Source organism: Pipistrellus hanaki, assembly GCF_964339955.1.
Source record: "Pipistrellus hanaki genome assembly, chromosome: 4".
NCBI classification, from domain to species: Eukaryota; Metazoa; Chordata; class Mammalia; order Chiroptera; family Vespertilionidae; genus Pipistrellus; species Pipistrellus hanaki.
The window spans coordinates 1,888,398-1,899,672 of NC_140506.1; the positions used below are offsets into that span (position 1 = coordinate 1,888,398).

General features: G+C 42.3%; 1 long non-coding RNA gene across 1 annotated transcript in view; it reads left to right on the forward strand.

Annotated features, from left to right (window-relative positions):
* Positions 1 to 10,904, forward strand: part of LOC311620925 — a 44,956-nt gene extending 34,052 nt beyond the window's left edge. The window contains exon 3 of the long non-coding RNA XR_014794769.1: positions 10,867 to 10,904. This is a non-coding gene — a long non-coding RNA (uncharacterized lncRNA). The remainder of the gene's footprint in view (positions 1 to 10,866) is intronic.
* Positions 10,905 to 11,275: the final 371 nt, after the last annotated feature.

Consider the following 11,275-nt stretch of genomic DNA (forward strand, 5'->3'; position numbering starts at 1 on the left):
GCATAGGCACAGTTTTCTTAGAAGCTTCTATAGCTTTCACCTTGTCAAAGGAATTTGTAACTTAAGGTTGTTTTAAAATTATTAACTTATTAGAGGTCCGATGCACGAAATTCATGCAAGGGACTCAGCCCTCAGCCACAGTGGCTTGCCTCGGCCCTCGCAGCTGAGGCTTCCTCAGGAAGGTTGTCCGGAAGGTCCTATGGAAGAATTTTGGCTGTCCAGTCTAATTAGCATATTATGCTTTTATTATTATAGATAGCACATAAAAATTTACTTAGGAAAATTACATTTGGTAACAATATGGTAATTCTCTTATTAGAATTATAATTGTTATAGTTGACACTAGAGCCCCAGTGCACAAATTTGTGCACCAGTGGCGTCCCTTCACCTGGCCTTTGGGATTTGGCCAAAACCCGCTCTCTGACATCCCCTAAGGGTCCCGGATTGTGAGAGAGTCAAGGCCAGGCCAAGGGACCCCACTGGTGCATGACTGGGGCTGGAGAGGGATGGGGGAGGTTGTCCTGCAGAGGAGGGCTCCAGGGCCCATTTCACTCAGTCCAGATTGGCCAGACCCCAGCAGCAGGCTAACCTACCGGTCAGAGCATCTGCCTCCTGGTGCATTGCACATCACAGTGACTGGGCGACTGGTAGACTGTCTGCCCCTTGGTGGTCAGAGCACATCATAGCGAGCAGTTGAACAGCCTTAGCATATCATTAGCATATTACACTTTGATGATTGAACGGTCAACCAGACAATTAGGCTATTAGACTTTTATTATATGGAATTGTGGTTCTTTGTATTCAGTTATTTAAAATTTAATCATAAAAACTTGAAGAGATGAGTAGTTTTGTCTTTAGTCGGACACAATCTGAGTCCCCAGTGCTGAAATCACGTGAGTGATGATAATGATGGCTAAATCATCTTGAGTTCTTGAATGCCTCCTCCTTGCCCAGCACCATCCTAAGTTCCATAGATGGCAGGGGACTCTGGACACAGAGGTGTATTTATGAGCAAATGTTTGAGTGGGTGATAATCTCTTGGAGGTAGTGAGGTCACCCCTGTTGGAGAGACAAGCACATGCATGGCTAGGAATGTGCACTATCTGATCCAAATCTTGCCACCCGCTGGCTAGCCATGAGAGCAATTAGAAAAAAAATTCCCTGAGCTTTGGTTTCTTCAGAGATAAACTGAGACAATACTAGCAACCTCCCCATACAGTTATTGTGAAGATTAATTGATTTCTTAAATATAAAGCATTTAGAAAGGAGTCTGGCATATCATGTTATAAATATTAGAAATCTGTCAACTTCTGGATAAGTCATGGTTCAACCAGGGAAACAGACACACTCTGCGTGTCTCTAACAGAGAGGATGGGTCAGGGATTGATTAGTCCGCTGATGACAGTGCCACCCTCGGCACAGTGAGGCCACATGGAGACTGGGAGTAGCAGGAAGCAGCTCCTGTGTCACGGCTAACGGGATGGGTGAGGTGAGACTAAGGAGTTCAGAGGTGAGTCACCAGGGCACGTGGAACCAGACAGGAAACTCTGGAAGGTGAGGCTCTGGAGGGGATGGGGTCCAGCTGGAGGCACTGCCCCAGGAGGAGAGGCACTCTCCTAGCCCCCCTGTCTCCTAACCTCCAGCTCCTTCCACCGCTCTCCTTGCTGGCAGTCAGCTCTGCAGGGCTTAGAGGGCTCACGGAGGCTCCCTCCCCACTGAGCAGTGCGCTGGAGGGGGAGAGAGGTCCTGAGCACATGTGTGTGTGTGTGTGTGTGTGGGGGGGTGCTGGCCCCAGTGCTCTCATTACCACCTCCGCAGGTGCTGCGTGCCTGGGACAGTTATAGTTCTGCTTATGTCTGTTTTGTGTGGGGAAAGGTTAAGGAGTTTGTGTTTATCAGCTTAGGCAATTTCACATGTAAATTTATTTCTCTTTTATATTGCTTAACATTTCCCCCCAGAATGCATTCGTATCTATTATCTCTTATTAGAACATACGTTGAAATGAAAAAACAACTATTATATTCATTTTGCAACTGAAGAAGTTGAGTGTTCAAGTTTATATATCCAGTTATTTTAGGAACTTTAGGAGGAAACCCGGTGGAACCCTTTTTACTTCTATAAACTTAAGTCCATCTGTTCTAATAAGGCTCCAAGTACAACAGTAGAAGGAGAAACTGTGTTGTCCATTTCTTCACTACAAATCTGTATCATAATTATCTGTACATAGTTGACCGTTAATAAAATGCTTTGCTAATTATACAGACAAAATAAGGAATGACAGCTCTTTATATCTAAAAGTAGTATCTTCTCCAAAAATGCTACCATTAACAGAATATTTGGATTTAGCATATTGATTTTGAAATATCATTACATAGATAATTAAATTTCTCTTGAAGTTCTATTTTTTCCATTTAAATATATATATATATATATATATATATATATATATATATATATATGTATATTGATTTTTTTTACAGAGAAGAAGGGAAAGGGATAGAGAGCTAGAAACATGGATGAGAGAGAAACATCAATCAGTTGCCTCCTGCACATCCCCCACTGGGGATGTGCCTGAAACCAAGGCACATGCCCTTGACTGGAATCAAAACTGGGACCCTTCAGTCTGCGGCCAACACTCTATCCACTGAGCCAAACCGGTTAGGGCAAAGTTGTATTTTTTTTTTTCTTCTATTTTTAAGTCTTCAATGCGACAATGAAAAAAAAATACTCATATCCTTGAAGAAATTTACATAAACAAGTTCCACAAAATATACACTATTTTCAAGAACCTTTATCTAGAAATGAAAACATTTACATATAATTAAAACCTTAAAAAGGTACATGGTAAGTATAGCAAGTAAAACAACAGCCTGGCCACGGGTTAACATTTGGTGGCAAACCCTCCCCTCTAGAGGTGCTAATCTCCTCGCATGCAGGTCTGAATAAACAGGAGATGTTTTCCAAGTTTTATGATGGATTTCACTTCAGTTTCTGTTTGAAAAAGATGGAAATACGCTAAGCTCTCGGGAAGTCGAAAAAGCGGTTAAGCTCATAAAGAAAAGTCTGCGCGGCCCTGCTCAGCGTCCACGTCCTCAGATAAATGGGAGGTGACAGGACCAGTAAGTCTGGTGATTTTCACCACCAGCGCGATTGCCTTGAAGTATTTTTGTCTCCATAGAATCTCTTTGGCTCCACTTCCCAAGGAAGTTGACTCCATGTTAATCCTGTTGACTCACAGCGGCTTTAACTAGTTTGGCCCAGCCCGTTCCCGGGGAGGGGGGGAGGGGGGAATGCCCCTGGGAGCGGGCTGGCCCAGCCTCCGCCCTTCTCCCAGGAAGGCACGCTAATTCCCACAAGAGGCGGCTCAGGTCTTAGCACAGCCCTGAGAGCTGAAGAGGAATTACTCCGTCAGGGATTGTGTTTGGGCTTAAAGAGGATGCCCTCTCCAGGGTCTTCCAGCTGAGCCTGGCCACACGCAAAGAAGAAATGGCTTAAAATGGTGATGGAGCAAGACAACGTATCTTCATGGCCCGTAACACGATCCTACTTTATAAGGGAGCTGGTGTTGGGTTGACTTACAGGGACCTGGACGGGTTTATCATAAGATGGGAGGCACTCGGGGTTCAATAGGTTGCCCTTGAAAACAATTCTTTACTTCATTCTTTTGTCACTTCATAACTGCTATTTAAATACCTTGCTACTGAATTGCCTGCAGGTCAGGGTTTTAAACTTTACTCTGGTTTTGCTTTTGTGACAAAAATATTGGCATTTGCTTGTTTGCACTCTTCACCATTTATATAACTCCTAAGGTAGATGTTTTATTTAAGTAGTAAACTCTATTTAAGTCCTCCAAAGCAAGAATTTGAAGAAAATGAACATTTTAAATGAATAATCCTATGTAATAAAAGGCTAATATGCAAATTGTCCCCTGGACTGGTAGTTGGGCTGGGAGTTCAACCGGGAGTTAGACGGAGGTGGGGGGGCCTCTAGCCAGCCAACTACCTGTGGTCCCTCCCCCGGCCACGCACAAATTCATGCACCGAGCCTCGAGTTTAAGACTAAATTACTATTAAGAAAACATAATGATTAAGAAAATATTTTATTAGTAACTTAGACCATAAATTGGATGATGAATGATAATAGAGTACAACTTACCAGGAAAGAATTGATTTTGATGGGTAGAAAATGTTCCTTCAGAGATATTCTGCTAGAGAAAAAATATACTCTTTGAGTTTATATAAATTTAATTTTGATATTATTACCATGACAATGACTTACTTGATTTTTCTAATTGTATTTCCAGTATGAATGTGAAATAATTATTGAGTAAGGTAAAATGATTATTACTATGTAGAAGACTAACCCATGTTTATAGCTCTTTCATTGATTTTATAGAACATTGATAGGGCACCTGTTTTCCTACAAAGTTCTGCTTGGGATGATTATGTTTCTCATCTTTAATTGTCGCCCTTTTGAATGTCATAAAATTTAATAAAAGTTCTCATAGGATACCTCTCTAAAAGGCCTTCTAGTAAATAGTAATAATAGCAACTTAGACTAAAGTATTTGTAGGGAAAGATAAAAGCTCATATTCCTCCCCAGGAGCTAGTTTTAAGCAAGGGGGCCATTTGAGATACTGTTGGTACATTCCAGAACTCCCCTCGGTCTTAATTAGAACAATTGAAAGAAACTGTTAATTTTGATCAGCTGGTGACGAGGCCTGCTGCTGCTGTCAGTCATTTCTATGGAGTTCGACTTTCAAGTTCATAAGCAAAAGGGGTGGATTAAAGGATTTCTCCTCCTGGTAAATCATTAGCACAAATGCATCGCTTCAAAATTAATACTTTAAGATCGAGCTGCATTTTAAGGTTATAGAGTTGCTGGTTTAAAATGTGACTCACGATGCATGAGTAATTCAGTTCCCAGCGGGGTGTCTATTTTCAGTTTCCATATTTAGAGGTAAAGAGAGTATTTTAATTTGTGGGAAATCTATCTTTGGGGAACCTATGCTGATATCAGTACTCGATATCTACATGATAATAAAAGGGGAAAGGTCATGCGGGAAGGCCACACAGTCTGTTGGAAGGGGATCCAGTGAGGAAAAAATGAAGTAAGAATGTGGTGGGTAAGGTTCCTTCAACAACTGTTCTGCTTGTAACACAAAGTCAAACCGTGGCGCAGTGAGAGAGGCGGCAGGAGAAGACCCCTCACAGGGTGCCTGCAGCCAGGCGTCTCCTTGGCTGGCGCGGTGAGGAGATGGCACAAGATCTGCTCAGTGGAGGTGTTGCAACCAAAGGCGTTGGCTGGTCTTTCCAAGCTGCCTTCCCCGCGGGGAGCCTCGGCCTCGCCCCCTCCTGGCACAGGCACCTGTGCTGTGCCGCCCTCCCTGCAGTGTGGCTGAGCGCAGAGGCCATCTCAGACCCATGGCTTACGCTCGGGCACCATGCCAATGGGATGAGAGATGGATCCAGGGTGTGGGCCATCCCTGTGGGCAGAGTGAAGCTGAACACAGACCATCTGAAGAAGGAGCTGAGTGGCCGTGTGTCTCTGTGACCAGGAACGGTAGGTAGGAGCCTGAGGCCCCGGGGGCAGTGACACATGTGTGCAGAGAAGCTGCTTCTCAGCTATTAGTGCTTTGGACCCAAAGGAAAATCCGTTAATATTCATCTTGAACCTTGGACCAACGTTAGCCATTCAACTTTTGCTAGAATTCCACTCACAAATAACCCAGAGCCCTGAGCTACACAGTGTTTGTCCAGCCCAGACTGGATTGAGGGAGGGTGACCTGATGCAGAAGCTTGGCTTTCCTTATTTCTATTCTTTTTTCCAAGATGCTACGTTAATTCTCTTCTTACTGATTTTAAATAGCATGCCCTATTTGCATAGGAAAACATAGTATAATTCCTCCAGCAATCACTTGCCCAAAGGAGTTCCTGTGCTAAGTGGAGAGATTCAGAGGCCGCCCGCCCGCCGCCCGCCCGCACTGGGCTCTGCAGGTGGGACACAGGGTGCTCCGTGGGGGTGGGGGTGGGGGTGGGGCCGGGGCAGGAGGGCAGGCTGCAACCTTATCCGGGAGCAAAAGCACTTCCATTCCACTCTGCCCAGTAAATGACGGCAGGATGAACAGCTAAAATTACTAATTGGTTTACTGATCAGTTGTACCTTGTTCGATTGATTCGCTATTAATTCTGGTTTGTGGTTCACAGGGGAGGCAGGTCGGCGCCAACCTTCTAGGCAGCTGACACCGGACACCCTGCGGGGGCTGCGGGCGGGGGTGGGGCGGGGTGGGGCTGGAGCCAGCGCCTGGCCGGCCCCCCAGCCTCCAGGAAAGGCCCTCAGCTCCACCTGTCCGGAGGCCAGCTCATTTGTTTCAAGTCATAATCAAATGTGAGCTTTTGAATCTGATGTTTGATTTCTGCATAATTAGGAGCAAAAACACGACGTGCAAACACAATTTGGGGCTGTAAATCTTTTTGTTCATCTTCTTTCCTCCCATTTGAACCACAAACATCACATACAGTCATAGCCACACACACACACACACACACACACACACACACACACACACACACACTCCCAACCGGCTAAAGAGAATCCTGTGGACTTATTCTCATCGTGGAGAAAGAGATGAGTGAAAACTTCAATGTCGACCTGCCCAGATGCATTTTCAATGTAATTCCTCTTGAAACATCAGAGGCTGTTCAATGGCCAGTGGGTCACTGTGGGAGGCACAAAGCACCTCCTGCCTTGCTGTTTTTCACACGGTTGTGAGTTGCTGCCTCTGCTAATATTAGTCCCCCTCTCCCACCCCTGCCCAAGAAATGATCCGTGTCATGCCTTCTGTTCTTAAGTGATTTCTTCTGCCATAGGCAATTTTTTGAAGGCTTTTATATGTTATTTATTACTGAATTTTCTACTGTATTTTTATGATGAGGAATATATTAATGCCAACATTATAAAATTATATGACCTTGTTTAATAAGAATTGAAATCAGAATTCATCCATATTTGTGCCTCTGAAGCGAGATATACAATGTAAAGTTTCACGGTAACATTTTAATCATCCTGTGCAGATTCTCACCTGGTGGAGTTTGTCTTGTCGGTTTCTGCAGCATGTCAGCACATTTTTCTCCCACTAACACCTGAGCACCCACCCTGTCAGCGAGGATTATATTAAGGGGCAATTAAGAGAAACCTAAGGAGCTTCATAAATAAATGTTTGCTTGTTTGTTTGTTTTTCTTACCTGACATGCAGCTTAGGGTTAGGCGAGCCAGGGCTAATTCTGCCACTTAAACCAGCCCCTCTCTGCCTACCTCTCCTCCTCAGGGCATAGCTGGCTTTCCCGGCTGATAATCATCTGTCCCACATTCCAGGTGAGAGGCTGGATGAGGAAAAGAAAACAAAACAAAACAGAAAGAGCCCGTCCAGGGACCTGAGCTCATTAGTTAGCACCACATCGTGTGGACACACCTAAATACAAGGAATTCTGATGCAGTATGTCCAATGGGCACAATGACATCTTTAACAAAGACGTTCTATTGAGAAGTAAAAGATGAGAATTTATGTTAAGTTTGATATTCATTTGTTGAATTTACTATCCACATTTTAGGCTCGAAGATTCTATTTTTTCCTTTTGTTCACTTTAGCCTACTTGAAATTACTTATTTAATCTATATTTTCTATCTTGTCCAAGTAAAATAAAAGTCCCAAAAACCGGGGACCTTGTTTTCTTTATGTTCATTTTATGCTGAAGGCCTATAACCATTTTTAAAATATAGTAGTCATTTTTAGATATTTACTGAATAAATGAATGAATTTATTCATTCATGAATTCATTACAGATTTATTGAACATTCGGTTTACAACCCAAGGTTAACCAGAATTTGAAGAATTTAAAACACAAACTTAATGTCAGTTTTTTAACATTGATGTGCTTAACGTTTATGATGAAGTGAATCAGTCATGGAAACATGTGAGATGATGCGTACAAAAGGTCATGATCAAGGTAAATACATAGAAATCTTTTTGAGACAGGACATCTGAATCCAGGTTCAAAATAGAAGGGTGTATGAGCTAGAGGAAATAGGGTGAGATTGTGTAGACAGGGAGGAATTGGGAGGTGTGTCAGTCAACAGGACAGAGAGTTGTATAGGAAGTGATGGCTGATCATGGTACAGTCAGGAAACTCCTAGTAGATGAATATAAACAGACAGGACTGTGTGTGTTTTGGATTGGGGAGTAAGTGGAGGTAGGTGGGAGTTGATTGGAAGAGGAAGGTCGAGTTAGAAGACATGAAATTGTAGATATATATGTGTGTGTGTGTATATGTGTGTGTGTGTGTGTGTGTGTGTATTTACTTTTTATTTTCCCCCATCACCATTTATCCCCCTATATCCTCTTTCTCCTTTACCCACTCCCTCCATCCTCCAATCACCACATTGTTGTTCATGTCCATGGGTTTTCTCTCTCTCTTTCTTTTTTTAGAGACTAAATTCTAGGCCATGAATAATTCTTTCATTGAATAAGTTTATTCTTCTGGTCACAGTTAAAAACTCCCTTTAGATTTATTTCTAAATTCTGATTTTGATAATCTATCCTAATCCAATCATGGTTTTTAGCTTCTAATGAAGAAAACAGCAGGTGCATCTTCACAAATTTATATCCATCTCTCAGCATGTGATTAGAGCTATGGATTAAATAATCATGCCTGTTAGGTACTGTATTTATAAGTATAATTTAGACACTGAAATGCCTCTCAGTTCAGAAAAAGAGCAACAATTTAATTTAATTAATAGAAAATTCTCAGTAAAATAGTGGAACCAAATAAATATAAACTTGCCCAATTTAGTAAAAATATAATTATCGTTTTCTATTTCATGAATGGAAACATTATTTATAGCTAAGGATTTTCATCTAAATGTATTACTATATTAACCACATACTATACTTTCTTCAGATGAAAATGGAGCTAATATTATAAGAGTAATGCAAAATATATGTCATGATGAGGTGAGCACTTTTGGGTGCCTGGGTGAGTTGGATTCCAGGTCTTTGGATGCGTGTCAATGTCTTTTACAAACACAGGACAGGGTTAATGCATCGCTAGCATGGCTCTCAGATCACCTAGCTCTCTCATGTGGTCAATGTGACTGACAGCTACCACTGAAGCTGATAGTCAGAGTTCATGCCTATTTTACTTGTCAATTAATTCAAGAAGATTGGCTTTCCCATTGGTTACATCTATCAGCCATGTTTCTCTAGTCTTTGTGTCCCTCCACCTTCCATGGTGTCCTATAATTAATGGAAAAGAATGACAAATCTCCACAGTCTAATAACAACCCTTAGCCCCATAGGAATATTTTCTTATCTTTTCGATGTAAACTTTACTGGGTTTTGTGGACACTTAGTTCCTTATAAGAAAATAATTGCCTAAAGTGACTTGTAGCAATTTGTGATATTAATTGTAATTATGACATAACTTCTTTTTCTCCCACATATTATTTCAGAGCATTTAACTTGCTACAAAGCAAGTTCCCATGAGTGAGCAGAAAATGTGGTCCGACTGCTCCCTCGTGAGTTTCACTGGGCACCAAGCAATGCCATCCCACCCGCAGTGCCTTCTGCGCGAGAGACACCTACTTACATTCCTGCTGTTTTAATTCCAGCATCCAGGGCTTTAGGTTCCCAACAATCCCAATCTTGAACCTTACCCCTGTGTGGTTTGTTAGCATCTGGTAAAGGAGGCTCTTCTAAATGAGCATTTGTTTCTTTTCATTAAGAATGGGATGGCATGGCACAGGTGTATATCCAAGAGAGAACAAAACGGGGCCCACAGGAAGCTGTCGGAGTGAGTAGAGCTCATTAACATGAGAAGCCTGGTTAAAGTATGAAGAACGGTGATGAGGAAACGAATCTCAGACTCTCTCTCACGGGTGGTCCCTGAGGTCTGAAATGTTGGCGATTGCTGCTCTAGGGAGCCTCCTCACTACTATTGTGGTCTTTCTTTGCGGCCCCATGAGTTGCCAGCTCCATTTCACATCAGCTACAACAAGGACACTCTAGCCTTCTCAGACCATTCCCAGGAGAATAGTGACAGGGCTTTTGACAGGCTTTTTAAGAGAGCAATCTGCCACTTTATCTGATTAAGCTCTTTCAATTGACGCCAACCCTGCATCCGTACTCTGTCATCCTTTACTTTGTCAAAGTAAGGGCATCAGTACTCTGTCAGAGAAGCTTCTGTGGTTAGCAAGGCTGTGAGGAAGACAGAAGTGAGTGCGTTGTGGGGGTTAGGGGGGTGGAAGAGGGATGTCTTGCTAAGTGAATAAGATGGCCCATGTGACTTGCTTATGGTGTCTATTTATTGTGATGTGCAATGGTACAATTTCTCAATCTGGAGAACATGAATCCTTATGGGACCATTTCCTAGCTTATGTCTTAATTTAGTCAGCATGTCACATTATTTATGTGTCAAGAATCAAGGACCCTGGTGGTGGGTCTAAAATAATCTATAGATCCACTGCTTGATAAAGAGACAACTGCATGTTCTAGTATTTGAACTGTAAACCAATCATTTTCTATTCCATAAGTGCCAGTCCCAGGACAGGAGTTGGTGGAGAGGATGCCAATGAAGCATAAGATGTAATTCCTACATTGAAGGAGAAATGAGGTTCATGTCATGTGACATTAATGATAAATGTACAGGGTCAGAAAATGGAGAAAACCATCCTGAGCAGAGGGAGAGAGAGTCACAAAAATACTGGAGTTGAGTTAAATTGTATGAGAGAGTGAAGACAGTGGGGAAATGAACCCTTGAAAATTTTGCTTATTTTAAAAAGTATGTTTTTTTAAAAATGTGTTGTTTTAAGGTGGCATTAAAACTTGGGACTCCCTACAAACCTGAAGAACAAATAAATTTTATGCTTATTGAAGACCTGCTGGATTACTCAGTGGGTTAGCCGTGGTCGGCAAACCGTGGCTCGCGAGCCACTTTCGGCTCTTTGGCCCCTTGAGTGCGGCTCTTCCACAAAATACCACGGCCTGGGTGAGTGTATTTTGAAGAAATGATGTTAGAAGAAGTTTAAGTTTAAAAAATTTGGCTCTCAAAAGAAATTTCAATGGTTGTACTGTTGATATTTGGCTTTGTTGACTAATGAGTTTGCCGACCGCTGGGTTAGAGCATTGTCCCAATAAGCCACGGTTTTAGGTTCAATCCTCAGTCAGGATACATATGAGAAGCAATTAATGAATACATAAATAATCGGAATAACAAATTGA